The sequence below is a fragment of the Mobula hypostoma genome, chromosome 4, assembly GCF_963921235.1.
Source record: "Mobula hypostoma chromosome 4, sMobHyp1.1, whole genome shotgun sequence".
In the NCBI taxonomy this organism is placed as follows: Eukaryota; Metazoa; Chordata; class Chondrichthyes; order Myliobatiformes; family Myliobatidae; genus Mobula; species Mobula hypostoma.
Window position 1 is genome coordinate 194,757,862 of NC_086100.1, and position 15,198 is coordinate 194,773,059.

Below are 15,198 nucleotides of genomic sequence, written 5' to 3' on the forward strand. Positions count from 1 at the left end.
CTTTGGATTGTGGGAGGAAACCGGAGCACCCGGAAGAAACCCACGCGGTCACGGGGAGAACGTATGAACTCCTTACAGGCAGCGGTGGGATTTGAACCCAGGTCGCCTGTACTGTACTGCTAATCACTAGGCTACTGTGCTGCCCAATGCAGAATGTAGTATTACAGTTTTAGAGAAAGTATGTGTAAGCAGACAAAGAAATGTAAATAGCCAAATTGATATAGGCTGAGACATCAAGAGTCCATCGTTACTGTACAAGAGGTCAATTCAACAGACTAGTATCAGAGGGTGGAAGCTGTCCTTCAGTCTGACAGTACGTATCCACTGCTTGAGGGGAGAGAAAAGAGAATGTCCAGGGCGGGAAGAGTCCATGATTATGTTAGCTGTTTCCCCGAGCCAGAGGTAAGTGTAGACAGTCTGTAGAGGGGAGGCTGGTTTGTGTAATGGGCTGAGCTGAGGTCACAACTGTCTGCGGTTTCTTGTGGCCTTGGGCAGGGCAGTTACCATACCAAGCCATGATGCATCCAAGCAGGATGTGTTCTATGATTGTTTTGCAGTCTCATGTGTTTTTGATGTTTTAGGGCACCATGTTAGCTCTATTCAACTGTTTTAGTGAGGGGCATTTCAGGGTTTGGAGTTGAGCTGTTGAGGAGTTGTATGTTCTCCTTGTAAACCGCGTAGGTTTCCTCCAGGTGCTCTGGCTTCCTCTCACAGTCCAAAGACGTACCGGTTGGTTGGTTAATTAGCGATTGTAAATTTTTCTGTGATTAGGCTAAAGTTAACTAGGTGGGTTGCTGGGCAGTGCAGCTTGGTGGGCCAGAAGGGCCTGCTCCACACTGTATCTTTAAATATATAAATATTCATTACAATACAGTGGAGAGCTGGTTGTCATATCAAATGATTTTTGTATACTTTCCGACCTACAGACAAAATCGTGTGTAGCCCTTAAGCTACCCAGAGACGGTTTGCCATTGCGGACCTCCAATAGGATAGAAACACATTCAGGAGGGTTAATAACCAGGGAAATATGGAACTAAGCAGTCAGCAACTTCTGATTTCAGTCTCTATTATGTTCACTCTGCTCCCCCCTCTTCCTGCTGTCCTCCGTTAGAGTCATAGAGCACACAAACAGGCCCTTCAGTCTGTGCCAGCCTGGCTTTCTGCATCGTCCTATTTACCTGCTTCCAGACCATAGCCCTCCATTCCCTTCCCATCTGTATACTTATCCAAACTTCTCTTAAATGCTACAATTGAACTCTCAGCTACCACTTCTACTGGCAGGAGAATGGGGTTGAAAGCAATAATAGATCAGCCAAGATCAAATGGCAGAGCAGACTCGATGGGCCAAGTGGCTTAATTATGCTTCTATGTCTTATGTTCTTTTAGTCTAGCTCTTTCCACATTTGCAGCACTCTCTGAGCAAGACCATAAAATATAGGAGCAGAAGTAGAGTCTGCTCCACCATTCAATTATGGGCTGATCCAATTCTTCCAGTCATCTCCAGACCCTGACTTCTCCGCATACCCTTTGATGCCCTGACTGATCAAGAACCTATCTATCTCTGCCTTAAATATACCCAATGACTTGACCTCCACAGCCAGTCATGGCAACAAATGACATAGATTTACCACCCTTTGACTAAAGTAATTTCTCCACATCTCTGTTCTAAATGGACGTCCTTCAATCCCGAAGTCGTACCCTCTTGTCCTAGACTCCCCTACCATGGGAAATAACTTTGCCATATCTAATCTGTTCAGGCCTTTTAACATTCAGAATGTTTCTTTGAGATTTCCCCTCCTCATTCTCCTGAACTCCAGGGAATACAGCCCAAGAACTGCCAGATGTTCTTCATGTGGTAACCCTTTCATTCCTGGAATCATTCTCATGCATCTTCTCTGAACCCTCTCCAATGTCAGTTTAAAATAAGGAACCCAAAACTGCACACAATACTCCAAGTGTGATCTCACGAGTGCCTTATAGAGCCTCAACATCACATCCCTGCTCTTATATTCTATACCTCTAGAAATGAATGCCAACATTGCATTCGCCTTCTTCACTGACTCAACCTGGAGGTTAACCTTTAGGGTATCCTGCACAAGGACTCCCAAGTCCCTTTGCACCTCTGTATTTTGAATTCTCTCGCCATCTAAATAATAGTCTACCTGTTTATTTCTGCCACCAAAGTGCGTGACCATACACTTTCCAACATTGTATTTCATTTGCCACTTCTTTGCCCATTCCCCTAAACTATCTAAGTCTCTCTGCAGACTCTGTTTCCTCAACACTAACTGCTCCTCGACGTATCTTTGTATCATCGGCAAATTTAGCCACAAATCCATTAATACTGTAGTCCAAATCATTGACATACGTTGTAAAAAGCAGCAGTCCCAACACCGACCCCTGTGGGACTCCACTGGTAACAGGCAGCCAACCAGAATAGGATCCCTTTATTCCCACTCTCTGTTTTCTGCTGACCAGCCAATGCTTCACTCATGCCTTCCCTGTAATTCCATGGCTCTTATCTTGCAAAACAGCCTCATATGCAGTACCTTGTCAAAGGCCTGAAAATCCAAGTACACCACATCTACTGTATCTCCTTTGTCTACTCTGCTTTTTATTTCCTTAGGCAGGATTTTCCTTTCAGGAAACCATGTTGGCTTTGGCCTATCTTGTCCTGTGCCTCCAAGTACACTGTATTCTCATCCTTAACAATTGATTCCAACAACTGCTCTGCTGTCCTTTTTGCTAGAGAAAATTAGTCACCCATCAGATTCCCCTTAAAACTTTCTTCTTTCATCCTAAATCTATGACCTCTAGTTCTAGTCTCACCCATCCTGAGGGAAAATGCCTGCATGCTTTCACCCTATCTATACCTCTCATAATTTTATCTATCAAACCTCCTCTCATTCTCCTTCGCTCCAGGGAATAAAGTCCTAACCTATTTAACATCTCTTGATATCACAGGTCCTCAAGTCCTGGCAACATTCTTGTAAATTTCTTTTGTACTCTTTCAATCTTATTGACATCTTTCCTGTAGCTAGGTGACCCTAAGAGCACACAATACTCCAAATCTGACCTCACCAACATCTTTTACAACTTTGACATAACATCTCAACTCTTGTACTCAATACCTGATTTATGATCGGGGTGTATTAATAGGACCATAAGACATAGATGTAGAATTAGACCTGCTCTGCCATTCCATCATGGCTGATTTATTTTGACTTGAGGCCACTCTCCTGCTTTCTCCCTGTAACTTTGAAGTCCTAATTAAGAACCCACTAACCGCTTTAAATATATGGATGCAATGGCTTGGTCTCCACAGCCTTCTGTGATAATGAATTCCACAGATTCACTACTCTCTGCCTAAAGAAATTCCTCCTCATGTCTATTCTAAATGGACATCTCTGAATGCTGGGGCTGTGCCCTCTGGTCATAGATTCCCCACTATAGGAAACATCCTCACCACATCCACTCTATCCAGGCTATATCTCATATTCCTATAACTATATATGTCTATATTCAATAGGTTTTAATGAAATCCCCCCTCCCATTCGTCTAAACTCCCGCCAGTACAAGCCCAGAGCCATCAAACGCCCCTCATATGTTAACCCTTTCATTCCCAGGATCATTCTCATGAACCTCCTCTGGACTATCGCCAATGCTAGCATATCCTTTCTTAGATAGAGGCCCAAAACTGCTCGCATTACTCCAAGTGAATTGAATTGAATTGACTTTATTACTTACATCCTTCATATATACATGAGAAGTAAAAATCTTTACGTTATGTCTCCGCCTGAATGTGCAATGTGCAATTTATAGTAATTTATAATAAATATTATGTACAACAGGATAGTCAATATATCATAGAAATACAGTTGTGTCAGCATGAATTAAGCAGTCTGATAGCCTGGTGGAAGAACCTGTCCCGGAGCCTGTTGGTCCTGGCTTTTATGCTACGGTACCGTTTCCCAGATGGTAGCAGCTGGAGCAATTTTTTAGTTGGGGTGACTTGGGTTCCCAATGATCCTTTGGGCCTTTTTACATACCTGTCTTTGTAAATGTCCTGAATAATGGGAAGTTCACATCTACAGATGCGCTGGGCTGTCTGCACCACTCTCTGCAGAGACCTGCAATTGAGGGAAGTACAGTTCCCATACCAGGCAGTGATGCAGCCAGTCAGGGTGCTCTCAATTGTGCCCCTGTAGAAAGTTCTTAGAACTTGGGGGCCCACACCAAACTTCTTGAACCGTCTGAGGTGTAAGAGGCACCTTTTTCACCACACAGCCAGTATGTACAGACCATATAAGATCCTCGGTGATGTTTATGCTGAGGAACTTAAAGCTGTTCACCCTCTCAACCCCAGATCCATTGATGTCAATAGGGGCTAGCCTGTCTCCATTCCTCCCGTAGTCCACAACTAGCTCCTTTGTTTTTGCGACAACTGTGAAGATTTCTTCTCTGTGGGCTGCCACATTATTATTTGAGATTAGGCCAATCAGTCTATTGTCATCAGCAAATTTAGTTAGCAGATTGAAACTGTGGGTGGTGACACAGTCATGGGTATATGGAGAGTAAAGGAGGGGGCTTAGTACACAGCCCTGAGGGGCACCTGTGTTGAGGGTCAGAGGGGCAGAGGTGAGGGAGCCCACTCTTACCACCTGCCAGCGATCTGACAGGAATTCCAGGATCCAGCTACAAAAGGCAGGGTGAAGGCCAAGGTCTCTGAGCTTGTTGTCGAGCCTGGATGAAATTATGGTGTTGAATGCTGAACTGTAGTCCAAGAACAGCATTCTCACATAAGCATCCTTCTTCTCCAGATGTGTAAGGATGGTGTGTAGAGCTGTGGCTATTGTGTCATCTGTCGATCGGTCTTGTTGGAGGTGAATTTTAGGGGGTCCACAGTGGGTGGTAGCATGCTGCCCATGTAGTCCTTGACCAGCCTCTCAAAGCATTTGCTTATTATTGAGATGAGCATGACAGGACACCAGTTGATCAGACATGTTACCTTGGTCTTTTTGGGTACTGGAACAATGGTGGATGTTTTGAAGCAGGAGGGCACTCTACACTGGGACAGGGAGAGATTAAAAATGAAGTTTGACCCATGCCTTATAAAGCCTCAACATTATATCCTTGCTTCTGCAGCGCCTAATCTCTCTCTTCCTACAAAGATATTTCCCTATAGGCATGCTCATTTGATCACACAGTGGTAACAAACTGACTATTTCCTGGTAAGCCCTCCTGTCATCTTAACTTCTGGGTTCAGCCCTGGAAAAGCAGTCTTATGATTCACAAAAAGTGAAAGCAGAGACCAGCCAGAAATACTTTGCAGTTTAGACCATGTGCAGGAACGTACAAAACTGCAGAGAGTAGCGGACCATCATGGACACATCCCTCCTCATCATTGTAGTATCTACAGGAGGTGCTGCCTCAAGAAACCTGTGTCTATCAAAGATCCCAACAATGCAGGTAATGCCATCTTCTCACACCTACCATCGGGCAGGAGGTGCAGAAGCCTGAAGTCCCACATCACCAGGTTCAAGAACAGCTACTTCCCTTCAACTATTCAGTTCTTGAACCAACTGACACAATCCATGTTGACTACAGTTTAGCAATTCTGAGTCTGTGCCGTCTGGTCCTAGACTACTCCAGTACAGGAAACATCCACTCTATGTATGCCTTTTAATGTTCAATAGGTTTCAGTGAAATCCCCCTCATTCTTCTAAACTCCAGCAAGTACAGGCCCAGAGCAATCAAATGCTCCTCACATATTAACCCTTTCATTCCTGGAATCATTCTTGTGAACCTTCTGTGGACCCCCTCCAATGCCAGCACATCTTTTCTTAGATAAGGGGCCCAAAACTGCTCACAATACTCCAAGTGGGGCCTCACCAGTGCTTTTTAAAGCCTGAGCATTACATCCTTGCTCTCATATTCAAGTCCTTTCAGAATGAATGCTAACATGGCATTTGCCTTACATACCACTGACTCAATCTGCAAGATAGCCTTTAGGGAATACTGCAAGAGGACTCCAAGTCCCTCTGCCCCTCTGATTTTTGAATTTTCTCTCCATTTAGAAAATAGTCTATGCCTTTACTCCTTCTACCAAAGTGAATAACACTACATTTCATCTGCCACATCTTTGCCCATTCTCCCAATCTATCCAAGTCCTTCTGCAGACTCCCTGCTTCCTCAGCACTACCTGCCCTTCCACCTATCTTTGTACCATCTGCAAAGTCGGCCACAAAGCCATCAATTCCATCATCCAAATCATTGACATACAAGACCAAAGGATATTAGAAGCAGAATTAGGCCATTCAGATAATCGAGTCTGCTCTGCCATTTTATCATGGCTGATCACGGATCCCACTCAACCCCATACACCTGCCTTCTTGCCATAACCTTTGATGCTCCGAACAATCAAGAAATAATCAATTTTCATTTTAAATATACCCACAGACTTGGCCTCCACAGCTGTCTGTGACAGAGCATTCCACAGATTCACTACTCTATGGCTAAAAAAATTCCACCTTAACTCCGTTCTAAAGGGTCGCCCCTCAATTTTGAGGCTATGCTCTCTAGTACTGGACACCCCCACCACAGGAAACAACCTCTCCACATCCACCTTATCTAGTCCTTTCAACATTAGGTAGGTTTCAATGAGATCCCCATGCATTTTTCTAAATTCCAGTGAGTACAGGCCCAAAGCTGCCAAACGCTCCTCATATGTTAACTCCTTCATTCATGGAATCATCCCCGTGAACCTCCTCTGGACTCTATTCAATGATAACACATCCTTTTTGAGATACGGTACCCAAGACTGTTGACAATACTCCATGTGGCTTGACTAGTGTCTCAGAAGGCCTCAGCATTATCTCCTTTCTTTTATATTCTATTCCTCTTGAAATGAATGCCAACATTGCATTTCCCTTCTTTACCACAGAACCAACCGGTAAATTAACCTTCTGGAACTCTTGCACAAGGACTCTTAAGTCCCTTTGCACCTCTGATGTTTGCATTTTCTCCCTGTTTAGATAATTGTCTGCACTTTTGTTCCTTCCACCAAAATGCAAAACACTGTATTCCATCTGCCACTTTTTTGCCTATTCTTCCAATTTGTCTAAGTCCTGCTGCAATCACGTTGCTTCCTCAGCACTACCTACCCCTCCACCTTTCTTCATATCATTTGAAAACTTTGCCACAAAGTCATCAATTCTATTATCCAAATCATTGACAATGTGAAAAGTAACAGACCCAGTATTGACCCCTGAGGAACACCACTAGTCACTGGCAGCCAACCAGAAAAGGCTCCCTTTATTCCCACTTGCTACCTCCTGCCTGTCAACCATTCCTTTATCCGTGCCAGTATCTTTCCTGTAATGCCATAGGATTTTATCTCGTTAAGCAGCCTCATGTGTGACACCTTATCAAGTGCCTTTTAAAAGTACAATTAAATGATATCCACAGTCTTTCCTTTGTCCACCCTACTTGTTACTTCCTCAAGGAACTCTAACAGATTCATCAGACTAGATTTCCCTTGACATGCTGACTTTTATCATTTGTCTGAAACCTCATCCTTAATAATAGACTCCAATACTTTTCCAACCACTGAGGTTAGGCTAACTGGCCTATAATTTCCTTTCTCTTGTCTTCTTCCTTCCTTATAGGGTGGAGTGACAATTGCAATCTTCCAACCATTCCAGAATCAAGTGATTCATGAAAGATCATAACCAATGCATCTGCTATCTCTTCAGCAACCTCTTTCAGAACTCTGGGATGTAGTCCAGGTGACTTATGCATCTTAACACCATTCTTAGCAATTTTTCCTGCAAGGGCACTCACTCCTGATCTCTGACAGTCATGGACCTCTGGCACACTGCTAGTGTCTTCCATAGTGAAAACTGATGCAAAGTACTCATTAACTTCATCTGCCATTTCTTTTTCCCCTATTACTACCTCCCCAGCATCATCTTCCAGCAGTTGAATGTCAACTTTCACCTCCCTTTTACTCTCTATAACTGAAAAATCTTTTAGTATCCTGCTTTATATTATTGGCTAGTTTGCCCACATATTTCATCTTTTTCCTTCTTATGGCTTTTTAGCTGCCTTTTGCTGAATTTTTAAAACTTCCCAAACATCCAACTTCCCACTCACTTTTGCTACTTTATATGCCCTTTCCTTGGCTTTTATGCAGTCCTTAACTTCCCTTGTCAGCCACAGTTGCCTATCCCTGCCATTTGAGAACTACTTCTTCTGTGGGATATATCTATCCTGTGCCTTGTGAATTACTCCCAGAAACATCAGCGACATCTGCTCTGCCATCATTACGCCAGTATCCCCCTCCAAAGCACCTGGGCAAGCTCCTCTCTCATGGCTATATAATTCCCTTTATTCCATTGCTATACTAATGCATCTAACTTACGGTTCTCCCTCTCAAATTGCAGTACAAAAAAGCCTTGCAGAGGGTGGTTAGGGGAGCAGAGAAGGTTATTGGGGTCTCCCTTCCTTCTGTCCAAGACCTCTTTCAGAGTCGATGCCTCCAGAAGACATGATACATCATTAATGACCCCTCACACCCTCTCCATGAACTGTTTGTTCTTCTGCCATCAGGCAAACGTTACAGGAGCATCAAAACTAAAACCACAAGGCTACTAAACGGCTTCCTCCCACAGGCAGTCAGATTGCTAAATAGCTGCTCTACCTGACTGCTTTGGACACTTTTAACTTGCACTGGACACTTATAACTGATTTTAACTGACATGTGGCTGTTGTGTTTTACTATTTATTGTTACATATATTATTTAGTGTTGCGTTTGTTATGTTATGATTGCACTGCCCCTGAGAAACGCTGTCTCATTCTGCCCTGCAGAGCTGATGTACGGTTAGAATGACAATAAAATTTTTTGATTTGATTTGATCACATTATCATCATTGGCTCCTAAGGGTTACTTTACCTTAAGATCCCTAATAAAATCTGAATTATTAGACAACATCCAATCTAAAGTAGCCTTTCCCAGAGGAGGCTCAACCACAAGATGCTCTAAAAAGCAAACTCGTAGGCATTCAATAAATTACGATATCAACCTGATTTTCCCAATCCCCTTGTATATTGAAGCCCCCCCCCATTGCAATTGTGACATTACCCTATTACATGCCCTTTCCAGCTCCCTCTGCACTCTTAGCCCCACATCTTGGGTACTATTTGGAGGCCTATATGATTCCCATAATATGATATACTGCGTCCGGTGCTCCCGATGTGGCCTTTTATATATTGGTGAGACCCGACGCAGACTGGGAGACCGCTTTGCTGAACATCTGCGCTCTGTCCGCCAGAGAAAGCAGGATCTCCCAGTGGCCACACATTTTAATTCCACATCCCATTCCCATTCTGACATGTCTATCCACGGCCTCCTCTACTGTAAAGATGAAGCCACACTCAGGTTGGAGGAACAACACCTTATATTCCGTCTGGGTAGCCTCCAACCTGATGGCATGAACATTGACTTCTCTAACTTCCGCTAGGCCCCACCTCCCCCTAGTACCCCAGCTGTTACTCATTTTTATGCACACATTCTTTCTCTCACTCTCCTTTTTCTCCCTCTGTCTCTCTGAATATACCTCTTGCCCATCCTCTGGGTCACCCCCCCCGTCTTTCTCCCTAGGCCTCCTGTCCCATGATCCTCTCGTATCCCCTTTTGCCTATCACCTGTCCAGCTCTCGGCTCTATCCCTCCCCCTCCTGTCTTCTCCTATCATTTTGCATCTCCCCCTCCCCCTCCAGCTTTCAAATCCCTTACTCACTCTTCCTTCAGTTAGTCCTGACGAAGGGTCTCGGCCTGAAATGTCGACTGCGCCTCTTCCTATAGATGCTGCTTGGCCTGCTGCGTTCACCAGCAACTTTGATGTATGTTGCTTGAATTTCCAGCATCTGCAGAATTCCTGTTGATTCCCATAATGTTTTTTTTTACCCTTGAAATTTCTTAACTCCACTCACAAAGATTTGATATTCTCTGACCCTATGTCACTTCTTTCTAAGTATGTAATTACATCTCTTACCAACAGTGCCACACCACTGCCTATCCTTTCAATACAAAGTATATCCTTTGATATTAAGCTCCCAACTATGTCCTTTCAGCCACGACTCAGTGATGCCCAAAACGTTAATCTCTAATTGCACCACGAGGTCATCCACCTTATTCTGAATTCAATGTGCATTTAAATACAGCACCTTCAGTCCTGCATTTGTCGCCCTTTTGAATTTTGCATCTGCGGTATAATTCAACTCCTTGCACTGTGCATTTGGACCCAATCATTGGCTTGTCCTTCCTTATATTCATATTACACCCATCATCTACTGGTAAATCTGTTGGCTCATCCTCAGCTTTATCATACTGATTCCCATCCCCCACTGTCATGCTGGTTTAAACCACTCCTGACAGCTTTAGCAAACCTGCCTGCAAGGATATTGGTCCTGCTTGGATTCAAGTGCAACCTCTCCCTTTTGTATAGGTCACACTGCCCCAGAAGAGGTCCCAATGATCCAGAAATCTGAATCCCTGCCCTCTGCTCCAATTCTTCGGCCACACATTTATCTACCACTTCATTTTATTCCTATCTTCACTGTTGCGTGGCATAGGCAGCAATCCTGAGATTACTACCTTTGCGGTCCTTCTTCACAGCTTCCTTCGTATCTCCCTGTGTTCTGTTTCCAGGACCTCCTCCCTTTTTCTACCTATGTCGTTGGTGCCAATATGTACCACGACTTCTGGCTGCTCACTCTCCCTTTTCAGGATATTGTGGACGCGCTCAGAAACATCGCGGACCCTGGCACCTGGGAGACAAGCTACCATTTGTGTTTCTTTTTCGCATCCACAGGATCGTCTATCTGTCCCCCTAACTATAGAATCCCCTGTTATTGCTGCCATCCTCTTCAGTTCCCTATCCTTCTGAGCTAGAGGGCCAGACTCAGTGCCAGAGGCACTGCCACTGCTGCTTCCCCCAGGTAGGTCATCCCACTGCTCCCCAACAGTATTCAAATTGGAGTACTTGTTGTTAAAGAGGACAGCCACGGGGTGCTCTCCACTATCTGACATGTTCCCTTCCCTGTCTTGATAGTCACCCATTTATCTGCCTCCTGTAGCCTTGGGATGAGTACCTCCCTGTAGCACCTGTCTATCACCTCTTCATTTTCCCTAACTAGCTGAAGGTCTTTGAGCTGCAGTTCGTTCCCTAACATGGTCTATAAGGAGCTGCACTTTGATGCACCTGGTGTAGCTGTGGTCATCGGGGAGGCTGGAAGTCTCCTGCAAATCCCACATCTGACACCCAGAATAGTACACTGTCCCTGCAGACATACCCCCTATTTTTCAAGAGTTAAGTAAGAAAAATAAATAAGAAATAAACTTAACTACTTGCCTTGCCTCCACTTTTTCTTGCCTGTTAAGCCAAAGCCTTACCACTCCGACTCAGACCACTCCAACGATGGCCACTCTGCTAGATGGTACCCCTCTTTTATGGAGACTGGGTTTTCCCAATAGAGACCGTGTTAGGGAACTGGAGCTGCAGCTCGATGACCTTCGGCTTGTTAGGGAAAGTGAGGAGGTAATAGACAGGAATTATAGGGAGGTAGTCACTCCAAGGCTACAGGAGACATATAATGTGAAAAGAAATGGTCCCAACACTGACCATTGCGCAATACCACTAGCCACTGGCAACCAACCAGAAAGGGCTCCCTTCATTCCCATGCTTTGCCTCCTCACAATCTTCTATCTATTTTAGTATCTTTCCTGTAATACCATGGGCACTTCTCTTGTTAATAGCCTCATTGTCAAAGGCCTTCTGAAAATCCAAGTACACAACATCCACCAATTCTCTTTTGTCTTTCCTGCCTGTTATTTCCTCAAAGATTTTCCAAAAGATTTGTTAGGCAGGATTTCTCCTTCAGGAAACTATGCCAATTTTATCATGTGCCTCCAAGTACATAAGCCGGGAAGATGTGGAATCGATATGGGTAGAGCTGCGTAACACTAAGGGGCAGAAGACGCTGGTGGGAGTTGTGTACAGGCCACCTAACAGTAGTAGTGAGGTCGGAGATGGTATTAAACAGGAAATTAGAAATGTGTGCAATAAAGGAACAGCAGTTATAATGGGTGACTTCAATCTACATGTAGATTGGGTGAACCAAATTGGTAAAGGTGCTGAGGAAAAGGATTTCTTGGAATGTATGCGGGATGGTTTTCTGAACCAACATGTCAAGGAACCAACTAGAAAGCAGGCTATTCTGGACTGGGTTTTGAGCAATGAGGAAGGGTTAATTAGCAATCTTGTCGTGAGAGGCCCCTTGGGTAAGAGTGACCATAATATGGTGGAATTCTTCATTAAGATGGAGAGTGACATAGTTAATTCAGAAACAAAGGTTCTGAACTTAAAGAGGGGTAACTTTGAAGGTATGAGACGTGAATTAGCTAAGATAGACTGGCAAATGACACTTAAAGGATTGACGGTGGATATGCAATGGCAAGCATTTAAAGGTTGCATGGATGAACTACAACAATTGTTCATCCCAGTTTGGCAAAAGAATAAATCAAGGAAGGTAGTGCACCCGTGGCTGACAAGAGAAATTAGGGATAGTATCAATTCCAAAGAAGAAGCATACAAATTAGCCAGAGAAAGTGGCTCACCTGAGGACTGGGAGAAATTCAGAGTTCAGCAGAGGAGGACAAAGGGCTTAATTAGGAAGGGGAAAAAAGATTATGAGAGAAAACTGGCAGGGAACATAAAAACGGACTGTAAAAGCTTTTATAGATATGTAAAAAGGAACAGACTGGTAAAGACAAATGTAGGTCCCCTGCAAACAGAAACAGGTGAATTGATTATGGGGAGCAAGGACATGGCAGACCAATTGAATAATTACTTTGGTTCTGTCTTCACTAAGGAGGACATAAATAATCTTCCAGAAATAGTAGGGGACAGAGGGTCCAGTGAGATGGAGGAACTGAGCGAAATACATGTTAGTAGGGAAGTGGTGTTAGGTAAATTGAAGCGATTGAAGGCAGATAAATCCCCAGGGCCAGATGGTCTGCATCCTAGAGTGCTTAAGGAAGTAGCCCAAGAAATAGTGGATGCATTAGTGATAATTTTTCAAAACTCGTTAGATTCTGGACTAGTTCCTGAGGATTGGAGGTTAGCTAATGTAACCCCACTTTTTAAAAAAGGAGGGAGAGAGAAACCGGGAAATTATAGACCGGTTAGCCTAACGTCGGTGGTGGGGAAACTGCTGGAGTCAGTTATCAAGGATGTGATAACAGCACATTTGGAAAGCGGTGAAATGATTGGACAAAGTCAGCATGGATTTGTGAAAGGAAAATCATGTCTGACGAATCTCATAGAATTTTTTGAGGATGTAACTAGTAGAGTGGATAGGGGAGAACCAGTGGATGTGGTATATTTGGATTTTCAAAAGGCTTTTGACAAGGTCCCACACAGGAGATTAGTGTGCAAACTTAAAGCACACGGTATTGGGGGTAAGGTATTGGTGTGGGTGGAGAATTGGTTAGCAGACAGGAAGCAAAGAGTGGGAATAAACGGGACCTTTTCAGAATGGCAGGCGGTGACTAGTGGGGTACCGCAAGGCTCAGTGCTGGGACCCCGGTTGTTTACAATATATATTAATGACTTGGATGAGGGAATTAAATGCAGCATCTCCAAGTTTGCGGATGACATGAAGCTGGGTGGCACTGTTAGCTGTGAGGAGGATGCTAAGAGGATGCAGGGTGACTTGGATAGGTTGGGTGAGTGGGCAAATTCATGGCAGATGCAATTTAATGTGGATAAGTGTGAAGTTATCCATTTTGGTGGCAAAAATAGGAAAACAGATTATTATCTGAATGGTGGCCGATTAGGAAAAGGGGAGGTGCAACGAAACCTGGGTGTCATTATACACCAGTCATTGAAAGTGGGCATGCAGGTACAGCAGGCGGTGAAAAAGGTGAATGGTATGCTGGCATTTATAGCGAGAGGATTCGAGTACAGGAGCAGGGAGGTACTACTGCAGTTGTACAAGGCCTTGGTGAGACCACGCCTGGAGTATTGTGTGCAGTTTTGGTCCCCTAATCTGAGGAAAGACATCCTTGCCATAGAGGGAGTACAGAGAAGGTTCACCAGATTGATTCCTGGGATGGCAGGACTTTCATATGAAGAAAGACTGGATGAACTGGGCTTGTACTCGTTGGAATTTAGAAGATTGAGGGGGGATCTGATTGAAACGTATAAGATCCTAAAGGGATTGGACAGGGTAGATGCAGGAAGATTGTTCCCGATGTTGGGGAAGTCCAGAACGAGGGGCCACAGTTTGAGGATAGAGGGGAAGCCTTTTAGGACCGAGATTAGGAAAAACTTCTTCACACAGAGAGTGGTGAATCTGTGGAATTCTCTGCCACAGGAAACAGTTGAGGCTAGTTCATTGGCTATATTTAAGAGGGAGTTAGATATGGCCCTTGTGGCTATGGGGATCAGGGGGTATGGAGGGAAGGCTGGGACGGGGTTCTGAGTTGGATGATCAGCCATGATCATAATAAATGGCGGTGCAGGCTCGAAGGGCCGAATGGCCTACTCCTGCACCTATTTTCTATGTTTCTATGTTTCTAAGTACTCTGAAACCTCATCCTTAATAATGAACTCCAACATCTTCCCAACCACTGAAGTCAGGCTAACTGGCCTATAATTTCCTTTCTTCTGCCTCCTTCCCTTCTTAGGGTGAAGTGACATTTATAATTTTCCACTCCTCTGGAACCACTCCAGAATCTAGTGATTCTTGAAAGATCATCACCAATACTCCCACAGTCTCTTTAGCTACCTCTCTCAGAATCCTAGGGTGTAGTCATTCTAGTCCAGGTTACATCCACCTTCTCCTTAGCAACAGCAACTACACTCACTTCTGCCCCCTAACAATTTCGAATTTCTGGCATACTGCAAGTGTATTCCACAGTGAAAACAGACATAAATTACTTATTAAGTTCGTCCACCATTTCTTTGTCCCATGTTACCACTTCTCCAGCATCCTTTTCTAGTGGTCCAATATCCACTCTCACTTCTTTTTTTACTCTTTATATATCTGAAAAAATATTTGATATTCTCTTTTGTATTATTGACTAGCTTACCTTAATATTTCATCTTTCTTTCCTTATGACTTTTTAGTTGC

At 44.0% G+C, this 15,198-nt stretch overlaps 1 protein-coding gene across 2 annotated transcripts in view; it reads left to right on the forward strand.

Moving 5' to 3' along the window:
• The window catches only part of ccdc166 (coiled-coil domain containing 166), a 43,073-nt gene that overhangs the window by 12,059 nt on the left and 15,816 nt on the right, over window positions 1–15,198 (forward strand). The gene's annotated exons all lie outside the window — the stretch shown is intronic.